Source organism: Leucoraja erinacea, chromosome 47, assembly GCF_028641065.1.
Source record: "Leucoraja erinacea ecotype New England chromosome 47, Leri_hhj_1, whole genome shotgun sequence".
Lineage (NCBI taxonomy): Eukaryota > Metazoa > Chordata > Chondrichthyes > Rajiformes > Rajidae > Leucoraja > Leucoraja erinaceus.
In genome coordinates, this window is record NC_073423.1 from 807,394 (window position 1) to 830,665 (window position 23,272).

A 23,272-nucleotide genomic window follows, 5' to 3' on the forward strand; every position below is an offset into this window, starting at 1 on the left:
CAAGAGCTCTCCCGAGTTAAAAAAAAAAAATCAAACTCGTGGTAAGCACGTAGAATGTACGTAGCGGGTACGTCGGAGCTCGGGACGTCTCTTAGCGGCTCGTAATGCTAACGGCAGGTACTCCGGAAAAGCGGTAAGCTCGTGAAGATTTTTCAACATGTTCAAAAATGTCCACGAGAGTCCCGAGTACTTACGAGTGACTATTACCATAATTCTCCGAGTTCGAATCAGGGGAAACTCGGGAGAACTCTTGAATTAGCTTGTACAGTGGGACAGGCCCTTTATCTCATTAATCCTTTTTCCTTGGCTTGCCTGCAAATAACAGATGCTCGTGAGTCATAACAGGACTGAATCCATATCTAAGCTACCCTCCAGAATAAGACATGTATATTTGGATTCCTGATCAACAGAGATCGAGGTTAGGTAAACTGCAGGGCTATGTTGCATGGAGCAGTGTGTGAGGATAGTTATGATCTCCTCCCTTTGCTGCTGAGTGGTGCCTTACAAATAGAAATCCTCACTCCTGTCAGCCCTTGTCTACCAATGCCTCCAGCGTGATGTCTCAGGCTTCTGAAATCAGCCACGTTTCCAGCGAGCTCCCACTTCAGTTTATAATTGTATAGCACCTCTATTATTGGCGAACGTTTAGCTTCAGTGCTTGTTGATTTGAATTTACATTACCTGGGAATGTTTGCCAAGGCCAGTACTACTGCAAACTAGATGCTGAAATCATGGTAATGACATTGGAAAGCAAATTGTGTGGGTCCTACAGAGGATCAAACAGGTGCACAATAATCCCAATGTCTATTTTTAATGAGCTGTTTAATTTAAACCCTAAACCATTCAGAAAATGTTCTAGTCAAGACTACTCAATTTAAAGCTCTGAAAGAGAAAATGTCTGGAGCAAGGACAAGAAATAGATTAGTTTACTTAGTTCCTTTGAGATAAGGTCTTTTCAGTAAAATAGCTTATTTAAAGGTATAAATCCACATTATTCTTCATTGCCCTGGATGATACTGGAAGTTTTGCAGGTAAAAATGCATCTTAAAGCTGTGTTTCATGGAGGATATGCCACGTTCATGCAAGCTCACAGTTGAATGGACGGAGTGTCAATTTAATAGGTTGCATTGGCTTGGTTGATGTTGAGATTTGATAATGTATTGTATTGTATTGTATTGTATTTTAATGACCACACAGCCAGGCTGGTGGAATTTGTTATCAGTACAGCTCGGTACAGGTTCCAACATTTCATCAAACATTAAACATATAGCATAGATATACATACAAACAGACGCATTACATAATACATAAGGGCCATGCTTATTCTTATTCCTCACCGTACAGAGTTTAAAATGTTAATTGCAGTGGGAATGAAACTGTTTATGAAACGGTTTGTTTTGGAGGCAATGTCAGGCCTGCATTCATCCAGGCAGCTGGAGAATGCCCCATTATGTTCTTAATGTGCCATGTAGATAGTGGAAAATCTTTAAGGTGGCATGAGATGAGTCACTTATAACAGCATACCCTGTCCTTATCCTTCAACCACAGTATTCATGTGGCCAGTCCACCATTTGGTCTGAAGTAACATCCAGGATGTTGAAGGAAGATGTGTCCTTTTTGTAAATGGTCATTCTACAGGAGTTTTGTTGCATGAAAGTTGTATTCTACTTACCAGGCCAGGCCTGAATGATGCATTGTCCCTGCTGCGCTTGTCATGAATAGATACAAAATGCTGGAGTAACTCAGCGGGACAGGCAGCATCTCTGGAGAGAAGGAATGGGTGTCGTTTTGGGTCGAGACCCTTCTTCAGACTGGGTCTGTAGAAAGGTCTCAACCCAAAACGTCATCCATTCCTTCTCTCCATAGGTATTGCCTGTCTCTTGCTGAGTTACTCCAGCATTTTGTGTCTATCTTCGGTTTAAACCAGCATTTGCAGTTCCTTCATAGCTCCTTGACAAGTGAGTAGGAACGGAAAGGTAGTACATCCATGGATAACAAGGGAAATCAGGGATAGTATCAAAGCGAAGGATGATGCGTACAAATTAGCCAGAAAAAGCAGCATACCGGAGGACTGGGAGAAATTCAAAGACAAGCAGAGGAGGACAAAGGGCTTAATTAGGAAAGGAAAAATAGATTATGAAAGAAAACTGGCAGGGAACATAAAAACTGACTGCAAAAGTTTTTATAGATATGTGAAAAGAAAGAGAGTAGTTAAAACAAATGTAGGTCCCTTGCAGTCAGAAACAGGGGAGTTGATCATGGGGAACAAGGATATGGCGGACCAATTGAATAACTACTTTGGTTCCGTCTTCACTAAGGAAGACATAAATAATTTGCCGGAAATAGCAGGGGACCGCGGGTCAAAGGAGTTGGAGGAATTGAGTGAAATCCAGGATAGCCGGGAAGTGGTGTTGGGTAAATTGAATGGATTAAAGGCCGATAAATCCCCAGGGCCAGATAGGCTGCATCCCAGAGTACTTAAGGAAGTAGCTCCAGAAATAGTGGATGCATTAGTAATAATCTTTCAAACTCTTTAGATTCTGGAGTAGTTCCTGAAGATTGGCGTGTAGCAAACGTAACCCCACTTTTTAAGAAGGGAGGGAGAGAGAAAATGGGGAATTACAGACCAGTTAGTCTAACATCGGTAGTGGGGAAACTGCTAGAGTCAGTTATTAAAGATGGGATAGCAGCACATTTGGAAAGTGGTGAAATCATTGGACAAAGTCAGCATGGATTTACGAAAGGTAAATCATGTCTGACGAATCTTATAGAATTTTTCGAGGATGTAACTAGTAGCGTGGATAGGGGAGAACCAGTGGATGTGGTGTATCTGGACTTCCAGAAGGCTTTCGACAAGGTCCCACATAAGAAATTAGTATACAAACTTAAAGCACAAGGCATTGGGGGTTCAGTATTGATGTGGATAGAGAACTGGCTGGCAAACAGGAAGCAAAGAGTAGGAGTAAACTGGTCCTTTTCACAATGGCAGGCAGTGACTAGTGGGGTACCCCAAGGCTCAGTACTGGGACCCCAGCTATTTACAATATATATTAATGATCTGGATGAGGGAATTGAAGGCAATATCTCCAAGTTTGCGGATGACACTAAGCTGGGGGGCAGTGTTAGCTGTGAGGAGGATGCTAGGAGACTGCAGGGTGACTTGGATAGGCTGGGTGAGTGGGCAAATGTTTGGCAGATGCAGTATAATGTGGATAAATGTGAGGTTATCCATTTTGGTGGCAAAAACAGGAAAGCAGACTATTATCTAAATGGTGGCCGATTGGGAAAGGGGGAGTTGCAGCGAGACCTGGGTGTCATGGTACACCAGTCATTGAAGGTAGGCATGCAGGTGCAGCAGGCAGTAAAGAAAGCGAATGGTATGTTAGCTTTCATTGCAAAAGGATTTGAGTATAGGAGCAGAGAGGTTCTACTGCAGTTGTACGGGGTCTTGGTGAGACCACACCTGGAGTATTGCGTGCAGTTTTGGTCTCCAAATCTGACGAAGGACATTATTGCCATAGAGGGAGTGCAGAGACGGTTCACCAGACTGATTCCTGGGATGTCAGGACTGTCTTATGAAGAAAGACTGGATAGACTTGGTTTATACTCTCTAGAATTTAGAAGATTGAGAGGGGATCTTATAGAAACTTACAAAATTCTTAAGGGGTTGGACAGGCTAGATGCAGGAAGATTGTTCCCGATGTTAGGGAAGTCCAGGACAAGGGGTCACAGCTTAAGGATAAAGGGGAAATCCTTTAAAACCGAGATGAGAAGAACTTTTTTTTCACGCAGAGAGTGGTGAATCTCTGGAACTCTCTGCCACAGAGGGTAGTTGAGGCCAGTTCATTGGCTATATTTAAGAGGGAGTTAGATGTGGCCCGTGTGGCTAAGGGGATCAGGAGGTATGGAGATAAGGCAGGTACGGGATACTGAGTTGGATGATCAGCCATGATCATATTGAATGGCGGTGCAGGCTCGAAGGGCCGAATGGCCTACTCCTGCACCTAATTTCTATGTTTCTATGTTTCTATGAATTGAATATTATGCAATCATCATTCAGCATCCCCACATATAATCTTCTGGTGGAAGAAAGCCACCAGAAGGTGGCTTTGATGAGGCAGCCTAGCAGTGTTTAGGCTTGGATATGGGTCTGAGGAACTGCAGTAATGACCTGGGATGGGATGATTGAAATCCAACAATCACAATCATCTTTCTGTGTGCAAGGTACAATTTTACCCATTGGAATGTTTTTTTTTCCACTAGATATCCAGGAGATTACCAATGTTTAAACCATCCTTAGAATCTCCTGGCACTGTTTCATTGCTGAACCAATATTGACTCAGATGCAATAAGCATTTAATCGAATTGACTAAAACCCTTCAGTGAATCATAAATTATGTTTTGTAATCTACTTTCAGATTTTAAAATTGCTCGTATTTAATTGTTGCTGATAGGACTGTGTGTGAAAATGTAATATCTTTCTAATGTTATAACTTAAAGCTCTTCTACTGAGTTGTGGGTAAAAGTAGTCAATTCTTGCCTTCTGAGGAAGGGTCTTGATCCGAAACATCACCCATTCCTTCTCGCCAGAGATGCTACCTGTCCCGCTGAGTTACTCCAGCATTTTGATACTTGCCTAATAGGTAGAGTTGCCAACTGTCCCGTATTTGCCGAGACATCCCGTATATTGGGCTAAATTGGTTTGTCCCATACGAGACCGCCCTTGTCCCGTATTTGACTGCTACTGCGCAGTTCAAGGGGACAGTCGGGTCGGAGTGTCGCGTCCGGCCCTGCCTCACCCGCCCAGATGTAGTGCAGCCCATGGAGTGCAGCAGCAGTGTCTCGCCCGTGGCCCTGTCAGTTGGCAGCCCGGCCAGCTGTCCGACCTTCGGACCTTCGCTTACCGCCGACATCACCAGCCCTCCTTTTCATGGGCGATCATCGGTTCATGAGTTGGATGGGGTGCCGGACTATTCTCGCAACATCGCGCGCCCGGGCCAAAACTCCTCAGCTGGCCCGCCGGCTGGGCTTTGTGTGCAGTCCAGCACCCGGGCCAACTCATCATTCACCCAGCCACGGCCGAGTTGGTCAACAAATTGCCTTTGGGAATTTATCCCTTATTTTGACCTTTTGTACCTTATTTGGGCGTGAGAAAGTTGGCAACCCCAAAATAGGTCCCACCTGAAACTTAACCAGTATTAAATTCCTTCCAAGCCTCATCATGAAAGTTATAACAAGTTAGTTTGAAATGCTTTGTCGGGGATCAGCAGTTGTTATTTAAGGACAACTGGTGAAGCCAATCAACGTCAGTACCGGACTGTGCATGGCCCACAGTTTACCATTAGCAGCTTCTAAACTCCATTGATAACCTATAATTACAAATTGCCTGTGCTAATGAGACCTTGTTTACTTCCTTCAGGCGACCAGTTGAAGACGACAAGCAAAATAATTGAAACCTCTATGTTGCAGAGAGTGGTTGATGTAAATTACCTTGCTGTTTGAATTATTGGTATTTCTTTCTCCACTGACAGTGGGAATGAAAAATTGATCAAAATTAGCATAGGCGTAAATTACAAATTTACACCCATACACTGTGCCTGTGGTATTCTACATAGAATATTTCCAGATTTTTCAATGTATTTGTAAAGTTTGTGCAGTTGAGCCTCCAACTTCCACTCCTCTACTCCTTCTTAAGTTTAATCATCTGGCATACATATACTCTAAGTGGATATTTTTAAGGCAGAGATAGACAAATTCTGGATTAGAACGGGTGTCAAGGGTTATGGGGAGAAGGCAGGAAAATGGGATTAAGTGGCAGAGATTAGGAGGCACCATGGTCGAATGGCGGAATATGTTCGATGGGCAGAATGGCCGAATTCTACCATAACTTGTGAACCTTCCCTATTTTTCCTCCCATTATGATCTTCTCTGTATTAAATTTAGTCAGGATTTAGTTTAGTTTATTGTCACCTGTACCGAGGTACAGTGAAAAGCTTTCATGATAGATTGCTTTTCGTAGATTCAGTGAAGAGCTACATGTTTCAAGTGCAGCTGGTGTGCTTAATTGTGCAGGAGCTGTTATTTTTGTGATGGTACGGCCTTGTTTGGCTGATGGTACAGTTGCTACTAGTTTTATGAATGATCATACACCTGACTTATTTCTATGAACGAATGCTGTTATTTTATGTTTGACGGAAAGCGCAATTGTAGAAGATGGACACAAAAAGATGGAGTAACTTAGCGTGACACGCAGCATCTCGAGACCCTTCTTCAGACATTACTGTTGAAGATTCTACCGTGTGGAAATTCTACCATGTGGAAAATATTAAAAGTTTGGAGCTATATATCAGTTTCATGAGCTGAAACGTTCTTTACAACTAATGGCATTTCTTTGAGTTGTTTGTTTAGTGAAGTTGCAAATATATCAGGAAAATTGCACAGTGTGGCCCTACAGAAGGTACCAAGACAAATGACTGGCCAAACTGCGTACGTGTTGGTTGAGCAACAAACATTGCCAATGAAGGGAAGCTCTCTTCATCAAATGGCTGTATAGAATCTTCAAGGACAGATGATGGCTGACAGCTTTGCTCTCAGTCAGAACTGTACTGAAATACCACTTGATTGTGTGCATGAGAGCAAGATGCACCGATGGCCTTCTGATTTAAAGATGAGGCTGCTGGCACTGAATCACAATTAAAATCCTTTTGCTGTGACGGAGGGATGGCTTGAAAACCTAGGGGTCTTTGATCCTGCAGTATGTGCCAGGTTCAGCATGATATTATCCTCGTCACTGCTCCTGGTAACTTATCAAGTGTCAAGGAGAAATCTACCAATTTAAATAATTCTGACAAGCCCTTAATAAAAACACATGGAACTGGAACAAAGTTAAACTTTGCATCTCTCATCTTAAAAATACTGAAGGATTTCAATTAAAAAAAATCAATTAATAGACCAGAATGTTTTATTAGTGTTAAATTCCCTTCCATTGAGGCCAAGAGATTAGGATACCCTATCCTTTTGCTCAACCTACTAAGAGCTCATGTGTTTTTGTGGGGAAGGAGTCAATACACCGATGATGCTATGAAGCATACACTGCCCCCACACCATTAAACATCTTAGAGTCATATAGTGTGGAAACAGGCTCTTCGGCCCAACTTGCCCACACTGACAAACATATCCCAGCTACACTGGTCCCACTTGCCTGTCCATATATCTAGTATCTATCTAGTACATAACTAAAACTCTCATCTTGTCCTCTTCGGTTTGCGTTGTTTTCACATTTGAGCGAAAACAGTACCCGATAGCGCCACCTTACTCGCCATTCTCCTGTGCTGCAAGTGCACCAAGTTTTGTTCCAATCGGTGGAATATTACAAAAGTTAATAAGATTTAAAAATCGTAAAAACCGCACATGCGCAGATTGATCTCCTCTTCTGTCAGCAGATTGGTCTTCTCTCCTGTCATTCGCCAGGCCGGCGACACTCCTTCCAGCACCCGCTGTCAATCACTGGCGGCGAGGAGAATAAAGCTGAAGGAGAGGAGTGAGCAGAGTGTGCAGAACGTGGAGGGCTGTGTCTGTGGCGACCACTACGACGAGCCGAGAGCCGGGAGCTGGGTGTCGCTGAGTGGGGCCGGGAGTCGCTGAGTGGGGCCGGGAGCAGCCTGAGTGGGGCCGGGAGTCGCTGAGTGTGAGTGGGGCCAGGTGTCGCTGAGTGGGGCCAGGTGTCGCTGAGTGTGGCCAGGTGTCGCTGAGTGAGGCCGGGAGCCGCTGAGTGGGGCCGGGAGTCGCTGAGTGGGGCGGGGAGCCGCTGAGTGGGGCCGGGAGCCGCTGAGTGGGGCCGGGAGTCGCTGGGTGGGGCCGGGAGTCGCTGAGTGGGGCCGGGAGCAGCTGTGTGGGGCCGGGAGTCGCTGAGTGGGGCCGGGAGCAGCTGAGTGGGGCCGGGAGCAGCTGAGTGGGGCCGGGAGCCGCTGAGTGGGGCCGGGAGTCGCTGAGTGGGGCCGGGAGTCGCTGAGTGGGGCCGGGAGCAGCTGTGTGGGGGGCGGGAGTCGCTGAGTGGGGCCCGGAGCAGCTGAGTGGGGCCGGGAGCCGCTGAGTGGGGGCCGGGAGTCGCTGAGTGGGGCCGGGAGCCGCTGAGTGGGGCCGGGAGCCGCTGAGTGGGGCCGGGAGCCGCTGAGTGGGGCCAGGTGTCGCTGAGTGAGGCTGAGAACAAAGCTGAAGTAGGTGAGTGAGCAGAGTGTGGAGATTGGGGGTAGGGCTGAGTCTGCGATGACCACCACGATGAACCGAGAGCCGGGAGCCGCTGAGTGCGGCTGGAGCTAGGGCCGGGAGCCACTGAGTGAAGCTGTACCACCCCCACCCGCCCACACACCCCCCATCTCTCCCACCACACACACACCCTCCCCCCCACAACTACCCGCCCACGCACCCCCCTCCCCCCCACACACCCCTTCCACCCCCATAACCCCCACTGCCCACACTCACACAAACCCCCCCCCCCACCGCCTGATGCCTGATGACGGCTACAGGACGCTCCCGCCAGCCTCCATCGGCCCCGCCTGAATTCGTCCCCGTCCTCAGCTGCAGAACGCTTCCTGCCCACACACTATCCCTATCCCTCACACCCCCCCCCCCCCCTGCCCACACACCCTCTCCACCGCTGCAGGACATTCCCCACCACCAGCCCCCGCCTGAAGCAGTCCCCATCCCCAGCTGCAAGATGCTCCCCATCAGTCCCCGCCTGACACCGGTGTGGAGCAGCAGCGGCATGCCACGATAGCGATAGGCAGCGGCAGCGGCAGGTCATGGCAGTGGGAAGGGTAGGCAGGCCACTGCAGCACTCCCCTCCCTCCCCACCGGCCCCCGACAGGCCCCATCTAACGCTGTCCCCCCTCCCCCGGCTGCAGGACGCTCCCCCCACCGGCCCCCAACAGCCTGAAGCCGCCCCCCCAACAAGAAAGAATAGACTAAATAAATCTTATCTTTAACATTTAAATTGTTGTTATATTTTAAGAGTTATTCACATTTTAAGCTTTAATAAATTCCTTTTACACTTGCCGTGCCCGTCAGCTGCGCCTGCGCAGTAATACCTCCGTGTTCTACGTCACAGTGGGAATCCCAATGTGCGGGAATGGCTGCGCCGCCGGAGAGCCGCTAATAGTGGATGGGCGGTGTTGAGGGGGGATGGAATGAATGTGTGGGGGGGTAAGAGCAAGGGGTGGAGTGGGTGGGGGGGTGAGGTGAGGATTGGGGGGATCAGGAGCATCACAACGGGAACCTGTCAGCTGCGCCTGCACAGTTGGATGCTATGCATGAGTGGTGGAATATTGCGTTGGGGGACCAGGCCTCCCATGTGAGAATGGGACCCAACGGGTCCCACTTATTCTAGTATCCCTCTGCACCTATCTTCTCTATGTACCTGTCTAAATGTTTCTTAAACATTGCAATAGTGCCAACATTTATTCCATACACCCACAAGCCTTTGTGTAAAAAAAGTTACCGCTCAGATACCTCTCACCTTAAACCTATATCCTCTGGTTCTCAATTCCCTAACCCTGGGCAAGAGACTCGGTGCATTGACCCGATCTATTCTTTTCATTATTTTGTACACCTCTGTAAGATCACCCCTCATCTTACTGCTCTCCAAGGAACAGTCCTAGCCTGTTCAACCTCTCCCTATAGCTCAGGCCCCAGAGACCTGGCAGCATTCTTGTAAATCTACTCTGCACACCTTCCAGCTTGACAACATGTTACCCAAAACTTAACATAGTACTCTAAATATGGCTTCACCAATGCCTAACGTAATTGCAACATGACCTCCCAATTCCTCAGCCCACCTGCCCAACTGATCAAGATCTTGCTGCAATATTTCACAACCATCTTCACTATCCACAATATCACCCACTTTTGTGTCCTCTGCAAACTAGCTAACATTGCCATGTACGTTCTCATCTAAATCATTGAAATAGATGATAAACATCAATGGGCCTAACACCAAATCCTGAACGTACCACTGGTCACAGACCTCCAGTCTGAAAAGCAACCGTCCATCATTACCCTCTGCTTCCTTCCATGAAGCCAATTGTCTATCTATTCAGCTTTCTTTCCTTGGATCCCATGCAATCTAAGAGCAAACTACCATGCAGAACCATGTCTTCTGTTTGGTATCTGTGTCAACTGGTGTTAGTATTGGCTTATTATTCTGCAAAATAGGTGCACAATGAAAAGCTTTGTTTACTTGCAATCTAGTCCAATCATATTATATATAGTATAGTCATAAACAAGTTCAAACAGGGAAAATGCCAGAGGGCAGAATGTGTTTATACAATTTTGATATGTTACGAATTAATAATTTTCAATTACCTTCTAAATAATCAGACACAATTTCAATGGTTATAATGGATTCCATTTATAATGGGTTTTTACTTCAATGTGGTTTCAGGGGAAGCATCTTCAATAGAATTACATCTTGAGAATGAGGTTCTATTTTAGGTGGGGAAAATGGAAGCTTCAAATCTTTGCATTGTATTGAGTGCACTCTCTCTAATGCCTGTCAATGCAATGCCTTCTTGCATTTTCAAAGGCTCTGAGTACAACCTTGACACATGAGGCCTTGCCGATTGCTGTAGTGTGAATAGTATAGATGTGGATAGTCGAAAAGAGGAGGCTGGAGAAAAAAAATATGATTCAAGTTTAGCAATTACATCTCTCTTTCTCTCGCTCTGTAACGCATTCTATTCTCATCACTTTTGTATATATACAGAGCCCGTGTTTCTTTTATAGCTTGTTGAGATAAAAATCTGAACCACAAATTTCCTATATTAAGCTTCTGTCCCACATAGGCGATTTTTTCCGGTGACTACAGGCGACACATGGCCGCAGGGTGATGCCTGTATGCTCGTGAGTAGTCTCCTCAAGTCGCCTAAAGAATCGTAACGTTTTTCTGGTCGCCGCTGGATTTTGAAATGTTCAAAACATTTAGCCTACTGTGGGCTTGATGCAGCTTATCTTCTCCTGTCGTAGGTGCTGTCGCTGGTTGTCGCCGGGGTGCTGACTTCAGTGAAGTCATCACCCTGCATTGGCGATTATCCACGGTAACCTATGTCAACCGGCGACTGAATTGCCTTTGATTGTCGCCGACAGTAAAAAGCACACATTTTTTTCATCACGAGTATTTTTTTACTCGTGGACATTTTTCACAGTGTTGAAAAAACGTAACGAGTTTCCCGGATTTCCCCGAGTACCTGCCGTTACTCGTACGAGCCGCTACGAGACATCCACGAACTCCTACGGACCCGCTATGGACATTCTCCGAGTTTGAATCAGGGGAAAACTCGGGAGAACTCTTGAATTACCTCGTACGGTGGGACAGGCCCTTAACTAAGGTGGGTTGTATTGTACTGTAGATAGTGAAGATGGTTATCAAAAATTATAGTAGATACAAATTATAGGATCCGTTTGGCAAGTAGGCGGAGGAATGGAGAATGGAGTGTAATACAGATAAGTGCAAGGTGTTGCATGTTGGAAAGATTAAAACCAGGGCAGCTCTTCACAGTGATAGGCAGGACTCTGGGAAGTGTTGTAGAGCACAGGGATCTATCAATGCAGGTACATATTTCCCTGAAAGTGGGATCACAGGCAGAGAGGTTGGTCAAAAAGGATTTCAATACCTTTGTCAGTCAGGGTATTGTATAAAAGTTGAGATATGTTACAATTGTACAAGACATTGATCAGGCTACATTTGGAGTATTATGTTCAGTTTTGGATGTACAGTGCAGAAACAGGCCCTTCGGCCCATCAGATCTGCACTAACCAGCGATCACCCAGCACTATTCTATACACTGGAGACAAGTTTTCATTTTTACCAAAGCCAATTATCCTACAAACCTGTACGTGTTTGGAGTGTGGGAGAACCTGGAGAAAACCCACGTGGTCCCAGGGAGAATGTACTAATTCCATACAGCCAACATACAGCTTGGTCAGGATCGAACCCGGGTTTCTGGAGCTGCAAGGCAGCAACTCTAACACTGTGCTGCCCAAAAGTTGTTAAACTGAAAATGGTGCAGAGAAGATTTACAAGGTTGTTGCTAGGACATGAGGATCTGAGCTAACGGGAGAGGTTGGACAGGCTTGGACTTTATTCCTTGGAGCACTTGAGGCTGAGGGGTAATCCTATAGAGGTGTATAACATCATGAGGGGAATAGATAGGGTGAATGCACAGACTCTGTTACCCAAAGTAGGGGAATCAAGAACCAGAGGGTATAGGTTTAAGGTGAGAAGGGAAAGATGTAATGGGAATCTGAGGGGCAACTTTTTCATATATAGGGTGGTGGGCATATGGAGTGAGCTGCCAGAGGAGGCAGTTGAGACAGGAACTATAACAACATTTAAAAGATATTTAGTTAGGTACATGGATAGAAAAGATTTAGAGAGATGTGGGCAGGTGAGACTACTGTGCATGGGGCATTTTATTCGGCATGGGCAAGTAGCTCTGAAGGGTCCAGTTCCATGCTGTACCACTCTTTGACTGACTGAAGTTTTGGCTTCTTTAGAAATCAAGCTTCTCCTGTTGCTGCTGAGCTAGTATAAATTGTACCTAGCGTCTTACCTCAAGCAGGAGCAGACCTTCATATGTTACTGTCACTTTTGCTAAACTCAGACAGTTTTTTTCCATCTCTATTCATGGCACAGACCTCCTGACACAAATGAGAAGATGTATCACAAGCAGAATATATGATGGGATTCTAATCCATGAAAGGAAGCTACATATTTTTGGTTATTGAGTAGAGCTACCACGTGGGGAAAAAAGCTGTTTTTATGCCTGACTGTGGCAGCTTTGACAGTTGTCTTCCAGAGGTAAGTGATTCAAAGAGTTTGTGGCCATGGTGAGAGGGGTCAGAGATGATCTTACCTGCTTGCATTGAATTTCAATATTCAAGTCAACGTACCACCATGATGAGTCACTGCCCATCATTTATTATTCTCTTTTGTAAGTGATTATCTTTTTCTTAGTATATAATATCATGAGAGGAATAGATCAGGTAGATGCACAGAGTCTCTTGCCCAGATTCGGTGAATTGAGGATCAGAGGATACAGGTTCAAGGTGAAGGGGAAAAGTTTTAATAGGAATCTGAAGGTTAACTTTTTCAACAAACGGTGGTGGGCGTATGGAACAAGCTGCCAGAGGAGATAGTTGAGGCTGGGACTATCCTAAAGTTTAAGAAACAGTTGGACAGGAACATAGATAGGACAGGTTTGGAGGGATATGGGCCAAACACGGGGCAGGTGGGACTAATGCAGCTGGGACATGTTGGCCAGTATGGGCAAGTTGGGTCGAAGGGCCTGTTTCCACACTCTATGACTCTAGTGTAGCTAGGACATGTTGGCCGCTGTGGGCAGGTTGGGTCAAAGGGCCTGTTTCCACTCTGTATCACTCTATTACTCGATTAGTATAACAATGCTTTTGTGACTGGTCAACTTAATTCAATACCTCTATTCAGTATCCTGGTAAGGTTAAATTTTCATACCCAAGCCAAACCATAATTGCTCTTCTAACCCTGTTTATTGTGGCTTAATCCTGGCTTAAGCCTTCCAAATTGCTCTGAGATAATTTCTTTAGTTGCCCATTCCTTTGGTTCCTGTGCTGGTGTTTCTAGTGCATATTGTTGGACAGATTTATTCCTGACCTACCGACCGTCGGCTGACCTTACAAGAAACGCTAGCCAGTAAATACTGCTAGTGACAGAGATGTTATTCCTTCACGTCAATGGAATGTGTTCCATTATGTTATTAAGGCAGAGATCTGAGTACATGTCGTCAATTCCAGACTACCATGTTACTCAATTCATGCCCGCAATGTAATCCAGTGGAGTATCACACTGTTTTTCTTCACCAGCATCCTTTAGATTATTAGTTAAGTTTGCATTAGAGGTAGCAGTGTCGGCCAGATGCTGTCCAACCTGGAGCGGGAAACGCTGGAAACAAGAAGGGCAAGGAACCTACTAACCATGTTGTACAAAATTCAAAAGGGGACCGTGGGCATAACTGCAGATAGATACATAACATACTCAACAGAAAGGAGAACAAGAAAGAGAAATGATATGTAAATAGAAATCCCATTCGACAGGGCAGATATTTATAAGAACTCATTCTTTGTAAGAACCTTAAGGGAATGGAATAAACTAGACAACAATATAGTCAAATCACCTTCACTAGACAGTTTTAAGGGGGCACTAACAGCACGTTATGCCCCTGTCCCACTTAGGAAACCTGAACGGAAACCACTGGAGACTTTGCGCCCCACCCAAGGTTTCCATGCGGTTCCCGGAGGTTTTTGTCAGTCTCCCTACCTGCTTCCACTACCTGCAACCTCCGGCAACCACCTGCAACCTCCAGGAACCACACGGAAACCTTGGGTGGGGCGCAAAGTCTCCAGAGGTTTCCGTTCAGGTTTCCTAAGTGGGACAGGGGCATTAGTGTGCACAACACATCCAAGTTGGCGATATATAGAGTACTGCCCTGCCGACTACAAATTCAGAAGGTTCAGAAGCATATTGGTCAAAACTATCTAAATGCTCTTCCTGTGGGAACTATCCTCCTACCCTTCCAGAAACTTTGTAACAAACCCTCTATGATTCATTTGATTGTTGTTGTTGTACATCATCATAGGAGGCATAATATTAATAAATAATTGGAGCAGTTGATTAAATGATCCTCATTAATTATGATCAGAGAAACCTACCATCCTCGTAATTTTTGGTCATTCCCCAAATTGCATCCTGCTCTAATTCTTCCCATCCCCGGAACATCATTGCAGCGTTCCAAGCACCATCCCTTACCAAAAGATTCAACACATGGTTCCTGCTGGACAAATCCAGGGCACTGAAATAAATATATATTTATCCAACCTGTTGGCTTATTCATCTGACCTACATGTCAAGTCCGAATATCTTTAAGCTCTGTTAATCTTAAGGGGCTGTCCCACTGCAGCGACCTAATCTGTGAGTTCAGAAGAGTTTGCCCTCGACATACTTGCAGCATGGTCCACACGAGGTCCTAGGAGGTCTTTGTAACTCTCCTGCATTCTTGAGAGTAGGCCCGTGTGCTTGAGGCCTCAGCTAGGTCGTAGATTATTTTGCAACATGCTGAAAAATGCCTGCGAGTAAAAAAAGGTCGCCATGGAAAAAATCCATCTTTTTATTACTCGTGGATTTAGCCAAAGTAGATCGTAGTAGGTTGACATGTTATTTGTAGGTAGGCGAGGGCAGTCAAACGCAATCGGAGATAGTTGAAGGTAGTCGTAGATAGTCTTCAACATAGTTGACGGGAGGTCGAAGGGAGGTCGGAAGGAGATCGAAGGATGTGGTCTTCACTCTCCACTATTCGATGTCCAATTTTCCTGAAGTTAGTCAAAGCTAGTCTTCAACTTAGTCGAAGGAGGTGGAAGGAGGTCTTCTACATAGTCGAAGGAGGTGGAAGGAGGTCTTCTACATAGTCGAAGGAGGTCGAAGGAGGTCTTCTCCATAGTCGAAGGAGGTCTTCAACGTGACACTTTTTCAAACTCTCTTAAACTCATCTAAACTCGCCAATTAGGTCGCCACAGTGGGACAGCCCCTAAACTTACAACAATTTCATCTGTTGGCCCCTTCATTGGTATTTGTTGCAGCTGTCTTATCTGTTCTGGGTTTAATCCCAGGTCTGCTTCAACAAATATATTCCCCCTAAAAAATGTTTAAATCTTCCTCTGTATCTTCTTATGCCCCCTTCGGTCAGGGCTGACCATGGGTGTCTCCAGGGTGCTATTCCCTATATGGAGGACACCTGTGCTTGACTTTATTTAACGTGGGGAGACTGGTGCACAGACAGCCACCCCAAGGTCCTTGACCGATCTGGGTCAGGATCCAGTGGCATGGAGTCCAAGACGACCAGAGACCCTTTTCTGCTGCAGCCTTCCCAGCCGTTGTGACGTTAGCTCCACTAAGGTCAGCCATTGTCCTCTGCCTGTTCCACCGTTGAGGTCTTGGTTGGAATGCTCTTTGTCAGAAACCTCCCCCTCGACATTACCGCCATGGGTGGCCCTACCAGGAGCATAGCTCCAGACGGCATCGCTCTCAGGATCTCAGGATCACACAAGCATCTCCACCACTACAAGGTGACAATCCACAGAGAATCACTACCCTCGTATTCCGACACATTATCTGTGTGTAGGAAATCTAATTACTCCCTGCTATCTTTTAACTTCTCCTTCACGTTTATTTAATTTCATATGATTGATAGCAATTGATTTAATTTACTTTGGCAGCTTAACTGCATTTATCATCAGGCTTGCCTTGTTCAGAATACCAGAGTGTTTCTCCGATAGTTTCAAACAATTCCAACCCACATTGTTCCATTCCATGTGTAGGAGCTGCAGGTGCTAATTTAAACCGAAGATAGACACAAAAAGCTGGAGTAACTCAGCAGGTCAGGCAGCATCTCTGGATAAAAGGGATTGGTGACGTTTGGGTCGAGACCCTTCTTCAGACTGAGAGTCCGGGCAAAGGGAAACGAGAGATATAGAAGGTACATAGGACAAATGAATGAAAGATATGCAAAAAGGAACTTCTTCTTCTTGCGTATGACGTGCACAGCCTAAAGTTGTAGCACAACTTGTTTTATTTGATTGTGCACGCCAGGTTGATTGCATTCGTTTAAGCAGGGCGGACCACGTGAAGTTTGCAATCTCCCAACCCCAAAGAGCAACGATAATCACAGAAAGGTGGAGCCCACAATGGTACATTGTTGGCTGTGGGGTAGGTAATAAAGAGTTATACAGACAGTGAAAACCAACAGGACGGCACTGAAACTAGTGCAATGATTAGGGTGGGGGAGGGACGGAGAGAGAGGGGATGGAGAGGTTTCTTGTAGTTAGAGAAATCGATATTCATACCGCTGGGTTGGAAGCTGCTGAAGCAAAATGTGAGACAATGGAGGAGACCCAGGGCAGGAAGGTCAGTATGGGAATGGGAAGGGGAATTGAAGTGCTTGTCAATTGGGAGATCAGGTTGGCCAAGGTGGATTGAGAAAAGGTGATCGCCCAGTCTGCGCTTGATCTTGCTGATATATAGGAGTCCACACCTCGAACAGCCAGACTGTCCCTATACCTTCTCCCTCGACTCTGTCCAGGGACCCTGCCAACCCTTTCACGCGAGGCATAGGTTCACTTGCACCTCCTCCAACCTCATCTACTGTATCCACTGTTCCAGGTGTGGAATCTTTTTTAGGAAAGGTTTAGAGGGATGGCCTGCAGAAAATGACTTATAAGATGGCTTCCCTGGGTTTACCTTAACATTAAGCAGCGTCTTTGCCATCCTCCACGCTAAAACTGTTTTGCATGTGATTGCTTCCACCTATTTTGTGAAGTTATGGGAAGGGATATCTGACAATATTGATAACCTTCCTTCGAGTTTGGAAAATGTTGAATAAACAGTGGCGCAACAGTAGAGTTGCTGCCTTACAGCGCTTGCAGCGCCGGAGACCCGGGTTCGATCCTGACCACGGGGTGCTGTCTGTACGGAGTTTGTACGTTGTCCCCATAACCTGCTTGGGTTTTCTCCGAGATCTTCAGTTTCCTCCCACACTCCAAAGACGTACAGGTTTGTAGGTTAATTGGCTTGTTTAAAGTGTAAAGGGCCTGTCCCACTTGGCCGTCATTTGCGTGTAATTTACATGCATGGTGCGTATTACGTGTGGATTGTGTGTGGTGACATAGGCAGTGACGCGCGGTCGCTCGCGGCTCCCCAGGATTTTGGGATGTACAAAATCTTCTCGTGCCATCTGCATGACGTGCAAACGCCGCCCAAGTGGGACAGGCCCTTAAATTATCCCTGGTGTGTGGAGGATGGCGTTAATGTGCGGGGATCGCTGATCAGCTCGGACCCGGCGAGCCGAAGGGCCTGTTTCTGCGCTGTATCTATAAACTAAACTAATCTAAAACTCATTAGGGCACATTGCCAAGTCCCTCTACCGTTCAGGTGAGACCTTTTCACATAATCCTCTCATTCTCCCTTAGGTGAAGTTAACATCTCACCTCTGCCACCCTATTCCTTATTGTAGCTGATTCTAGATGAGAAGTCCCTGCCTACTGCTGACTAAGTTGTATGAATTCTTCTCACATACTCAGCTCACTGGGACAGGCTTGGTTGGACCACTGCTTACTTCTTTTCAGTGGCTTGTTGCATTCTTGATTGAAATGACCTTGCTGCCCACAATTATGACTGAACTGCTGCGCTTGTCTCCAGTTTTGCCTCCCATTGCCACCTATACACTGCTGCTTCCTTCCCCTCATTCATCTTCCCTTAGTTCTCCAACACCTCGACATTATTCTTGTGAAATTGCAACATCATTTTTCCTATCACTGACCATTTGGCGTTATCATTGCTTTTGATTTCAAAACTAGGACAACTGGAGTGTAGGTATGGCAAAGTGTGATATCAGGGTTCACAGCCAGTGTCTTAGAGGAGTCTCCTGGAGTTGTACCTCATCACCCAGTATCCATCCAACAGCCTCCACACAGATCGGCCACAATTGAACAGTGAGAATTATGGAAGTGTGAGTAAGTTTCTGCTGGTGACTAGACAAATCCTTGAAGGGATCACCCTAACATCAACCTACGCCTGACACAACCCTTTTACAGGTGAGGGGAGGTTTGATTAGCAGATGGTTGGACAAAGGCCAGATATGAAAATACATCTTTGTAAGGGTAACCGCCCTTTCCTGTATCCACCTGTCCCTTGCCAGGTTTTGTCCCCTCTACACCCCCACCTCTCTTCCAGCTATCTCCACTTGACCACAATTAATCCCAAGAAGGGTCCCAAACCGAAACGTCACTTAACCAGGTACTCTAGAGATTCTGCCTGACTAACTGAGATATTCCAACACTTTGTGTCCTTTTGTGTATTGACCAGCATCTGCAATTCTTTGTTTCTGCATTTGCTTGGCTACTTTAGTCCTGATTTATCATTAATTTCCATACTGAATATTTCGCAACATACAAAATACGGCAACTTCCCTCTTGATCCAGCCCCACTGACCTTTCTGTTCTGGGAACCCTCCACTGTCAGAGTGAGGCCAAATGCAAATTGGAGGAACAGCACCCCATATTTCCCCTGGGCAGCTTACATCCCAACAGTATGAATATTAATTTATTTAATTTCAAGTAAACCTTGCTTTCCCTCTCTCTCCATCCCTCCCTCTTCTTAGTTGTCCGACTAGTTTCACTGTCCTGATTAATTTTACTGTTTGTATGCCTCGTTGTCACCTTCCACTCATCCAACAATGAACCGTTCTACATTTCCTTGATCATCGTTCTTTTCACACCTTGCATGTTCTTTGCATCCTTCCATATCTCGTTTCCCTCTCCCCTGACTGCCAGTCTGGTCTCGACCTCCAAACGTCACCCATTCCATCTCTGCAGAGATGCTGCCTATCCTGCAGTTACTCCAGCATTTTGTGTCTATCTATGGAGCTCTATACACCCTTTCCCCTACATCCCGAGTAAGCAGAACTTGAACTCCCTTCCTCCTCTCTTATTTGGTATTCGTGCGAGCTATTTAACACATTTATAATGCACTTTTCCCCTGGTTTGAAAACCATTTACTTGATAAATCTTCACAACAACGAAAAGATTTATTTGATTTAACTCATTGCTTAAAACTTGTTATTCACGACATCCATGGGTGGGGAGCACACTTGGAGAATGGGCTAAAAAACAGATCTTTAAAAAGTTTTTGATCGGTTCAAAGGGAAGGAATCCACGATAACAAAACACAGGAAAACTATCTCTTGTTAACCTGGTTTCTTTCATTGGGCAACAATGGTGATTCAATGAATCATTGTACATTATAGTATTTTATGATTTTTATGAACATTGATATTTTATACTATAATATTTTATGAATCATTGATATTTTATACTATCATATTTTATATTTCAACTTGCTAACAGGCTGACTTGATGATTTATTGCATCCTTGCGAGGAGAAAGTTGACCAGCGTCTAATTCCTGTCACTCTCCACATCAGTTGTCGACAGGAATATCCCTGTAAATGTTAAGGGTTGATTGTACAGCTCGCTGTTTGAGTTTTTGTGTAATAACGTTTCTTGAGAAGCCTAATCCCTTTGTTAATTGGGTTGCAAAAGTCACAATTTTGAATTATATTCTGAGATGTCAGACACAATTTCAATTGTTACAGTGAGGTTACACAGCAATAGTGTTCCACATCAATGCAATGTCAGAAGGGAAGGCAAGTTCAATAAAATTATGTATTCACAATGGGATTACATTTCATGTGAAAAAGTCAACACCTCTCCCTGCATCTCTATTATTGAGATCAACTGGCTACAGTGCATTCAGAAAAGTATTCAGACCCCTTCACTTTTTCCACATTTTGTTACGTTACAGCCTTATTCGAAAATGTATTAAATTCATTTTATTTAATCATCAATCTACACACAATAACTCATAATAAAAAAGTGAAAACAGGTGTTTAGAAATTTTTGCAAAGTAATTAAAAATAAATAACTGAAACATCATATTTACTTTAGTAATCAGACCCTTTGCTATGACACTCAAAATTGAGTTTCGGTGAATCCTGTTTCCATTGATTATCCTTGAGATGTTTGTACAACTTGATTGGAGTCCACAAGTGGTAAATTAAATTGATTGTACATGATTTGGAAAGGAACACACCTGTCTGTATAAGGTCAAGAGTCAAGAGAGTCAAGAGTCAATTTAATTGTCATTTGGACCCCTGGAGGTCCAAACGAAATGCCGTTTCTGCAGCCATACATTACACACAAATAGACCCCAGACACAACATAATTACATTTAACATAAACATCCATCACATAGCTGTGATGGAAGGCCAAATAAACTTCTCTCTCCACTGCACTCTCCCCCCCCCCCCCCCCCCGATGTCAGAGTCAAAGTCATAGCCCCCGGCTGGCGATGGCGATTGTCCCACGGCCATTAAAGCCACGCCGGGTGGTGCGAGGTCGCACACCGGGTCTTGATGTTGGAGCCCCCGGTGTGCGCTCGCAGAGTCCCGCGGCCATTCCAAGCCGCGCGGGGCAGTGATGTAGGCCCCGCTCCAGGAGCTCTTCGACCCCGCAACTCGGGCGGGAGAAGTCGCCGTTGCAGAAGCCCCGAAAAGCGGTCTCTCTCCAGGGAGCCGTGGGCTCCCGGCGCCGTCGTCCACAGACCTGTAGAGAGCTTCCGACTCTCCGGCAGCAGCAGCAGCAGCAGCAGCAACAGCATCAGCAGCATCAGCAACAGCACCAGCAGCAGCAGCAGCAGCAGTGCTCCTCCACCGCTCCGGACCCGGCCAGCTCCGCCACGGTGAGGTGAGTCGACACCTGAGTCCCCGGTCTCTTCCTGTTGGAGGCCGCTCCTCGTTGCGGCCTCAACGACGACTGAGACCCGACGAGAAAAGGTCGGGTCTCCAGTGCAGGGAGAGATTCAAAAAGTTTCCCCCCCCCCCTCCCACCCCACCCCCATCCCCCCACACACACACCCCAACATAAAATAACAAACACTACATAAAAACACAGACAAAAATAATAAAAACGCGGACAGGCTGCAGAGGCCGCTGCTGGCCAGAGCCGCGCCGCCTACCGGATGACCTATACGCCGTCCCGCAGTTGACAGTGCATGTCAGAGCAAAAACCAAGCCATGAAGACAAAGGAATTGTCCATAGACCTCCGAGACAGGATTATGTCAAGACACAGATCTGGGGAAAGATGTAAAACAATATCTGCAGCATTGCAGGTCCCAAAGAGCACAGTGGCCTCCGTCATTCCTAAATGGAAGAACTTTGGAACCACCAGGACTCTTCATAGAGTTGGCAGCCCGGCCAAACTGAGCAATCGGGGGAGAGAAGGGCTTTGGTCAGGGAGGTGACCAAGAACCCAATGGTCACTCTGACAGAGCTCCAGAGTTCCCCTGTGGAGACGGGAGAACCTTCCAGAAGGACAACTATATCTGCAGCAGTCCACCAATCAGACCTTTATGGTAGAGTGGCCAGACGGAAGCCACTCCTCAGTAAAAGGCACATGACAGCCGGCTTGGAGTTTGCCATAAGGCACTTGAACAAGATTCTCTGATCTGATGAAACCAAGATTGAACTCTTTTGCCTGAATGCCAAACGTCACGTCTGGAGATGGGAGAAACTTTCGGAAGCCGCAGTCTCCGGTAGGAAGTGGCTGATTCTGAAGTCCAAGCCGCTGAGAATGTTCTCCCATTCCGACATCGGAGTTCCATCATCCGACGAGCGGGCCTGAACATCGGGCCACCCGTAGAAGTGACTGTGAGGGGTTCAAGGCGCCCCCCGACCACAGGTGAACAACAGAGGACAACAGAGGAGGATGCCTGAACTTTGTTGCCTTCCCTCACAGTGGGAAACTTTGATTCCACTGTGTGGGGGTGTCTATGTTAAAGACTATCATGTTCGGTGCTCTTTTGTATTCGTATGGCTGTATGGTGACCACAAATGTCACTGTACCAATTGGTGCATGTGACAATAAATGTCTCTTGTCTCTTGTCTTGTCTTATCTTGGAGGAAACCAGGCATTGCTCATCACCTGGCCAATACGATACCTACGGTGAAGCATGGTGGTGGCAGCATCATGCTGTCGGGATGTTTTTCAGTGGCAGGAACTGCAAGATTAGTCAGGATCGAGGGAAAGATGAACGGAGCAAAGTACAGAGAGATCTTTGATGAAAACCTGCTCCAGAGCATCCAGGACCTCAGACTGGGGCAGAGGTTCACCTTCCAACAGGACAACAACCCTAAGCACACAGCCAAGACAACGCAGGACTTTGTGACTAGTCTGTGACTGTCCTTGAGTGGCCCAGCCGGAGCCTGGATTTGAACCCAATCAAGTATCTCTGGAGGAACCTGAAAATAGCTGTGCATCGACACTCCCCATCCAACCTGACAGAGCTTGAGAGGATCTGTAGAGAAGAATGGGAGAAATTACCCAATTACAGATGTGCCAAGGTTGTAGCGTGATACCCAATACTTGAGGCTGTAATCGCTGCCAAAGGTGCCTCAACAAAGTACTGAGTAAAGGGTCTGAATACTGATGTAAATGTGATATTTCAGTTATTTATTTTTAATTACTTTGCAAAAAATACTAAATCCCTGTTTTCGCTTTTTTTATTATGGGGTATTGTGTATAGATTAATGATTAAAAAAAAAGAATTTAATCTATTTTAGAATAAGACTGTAACATA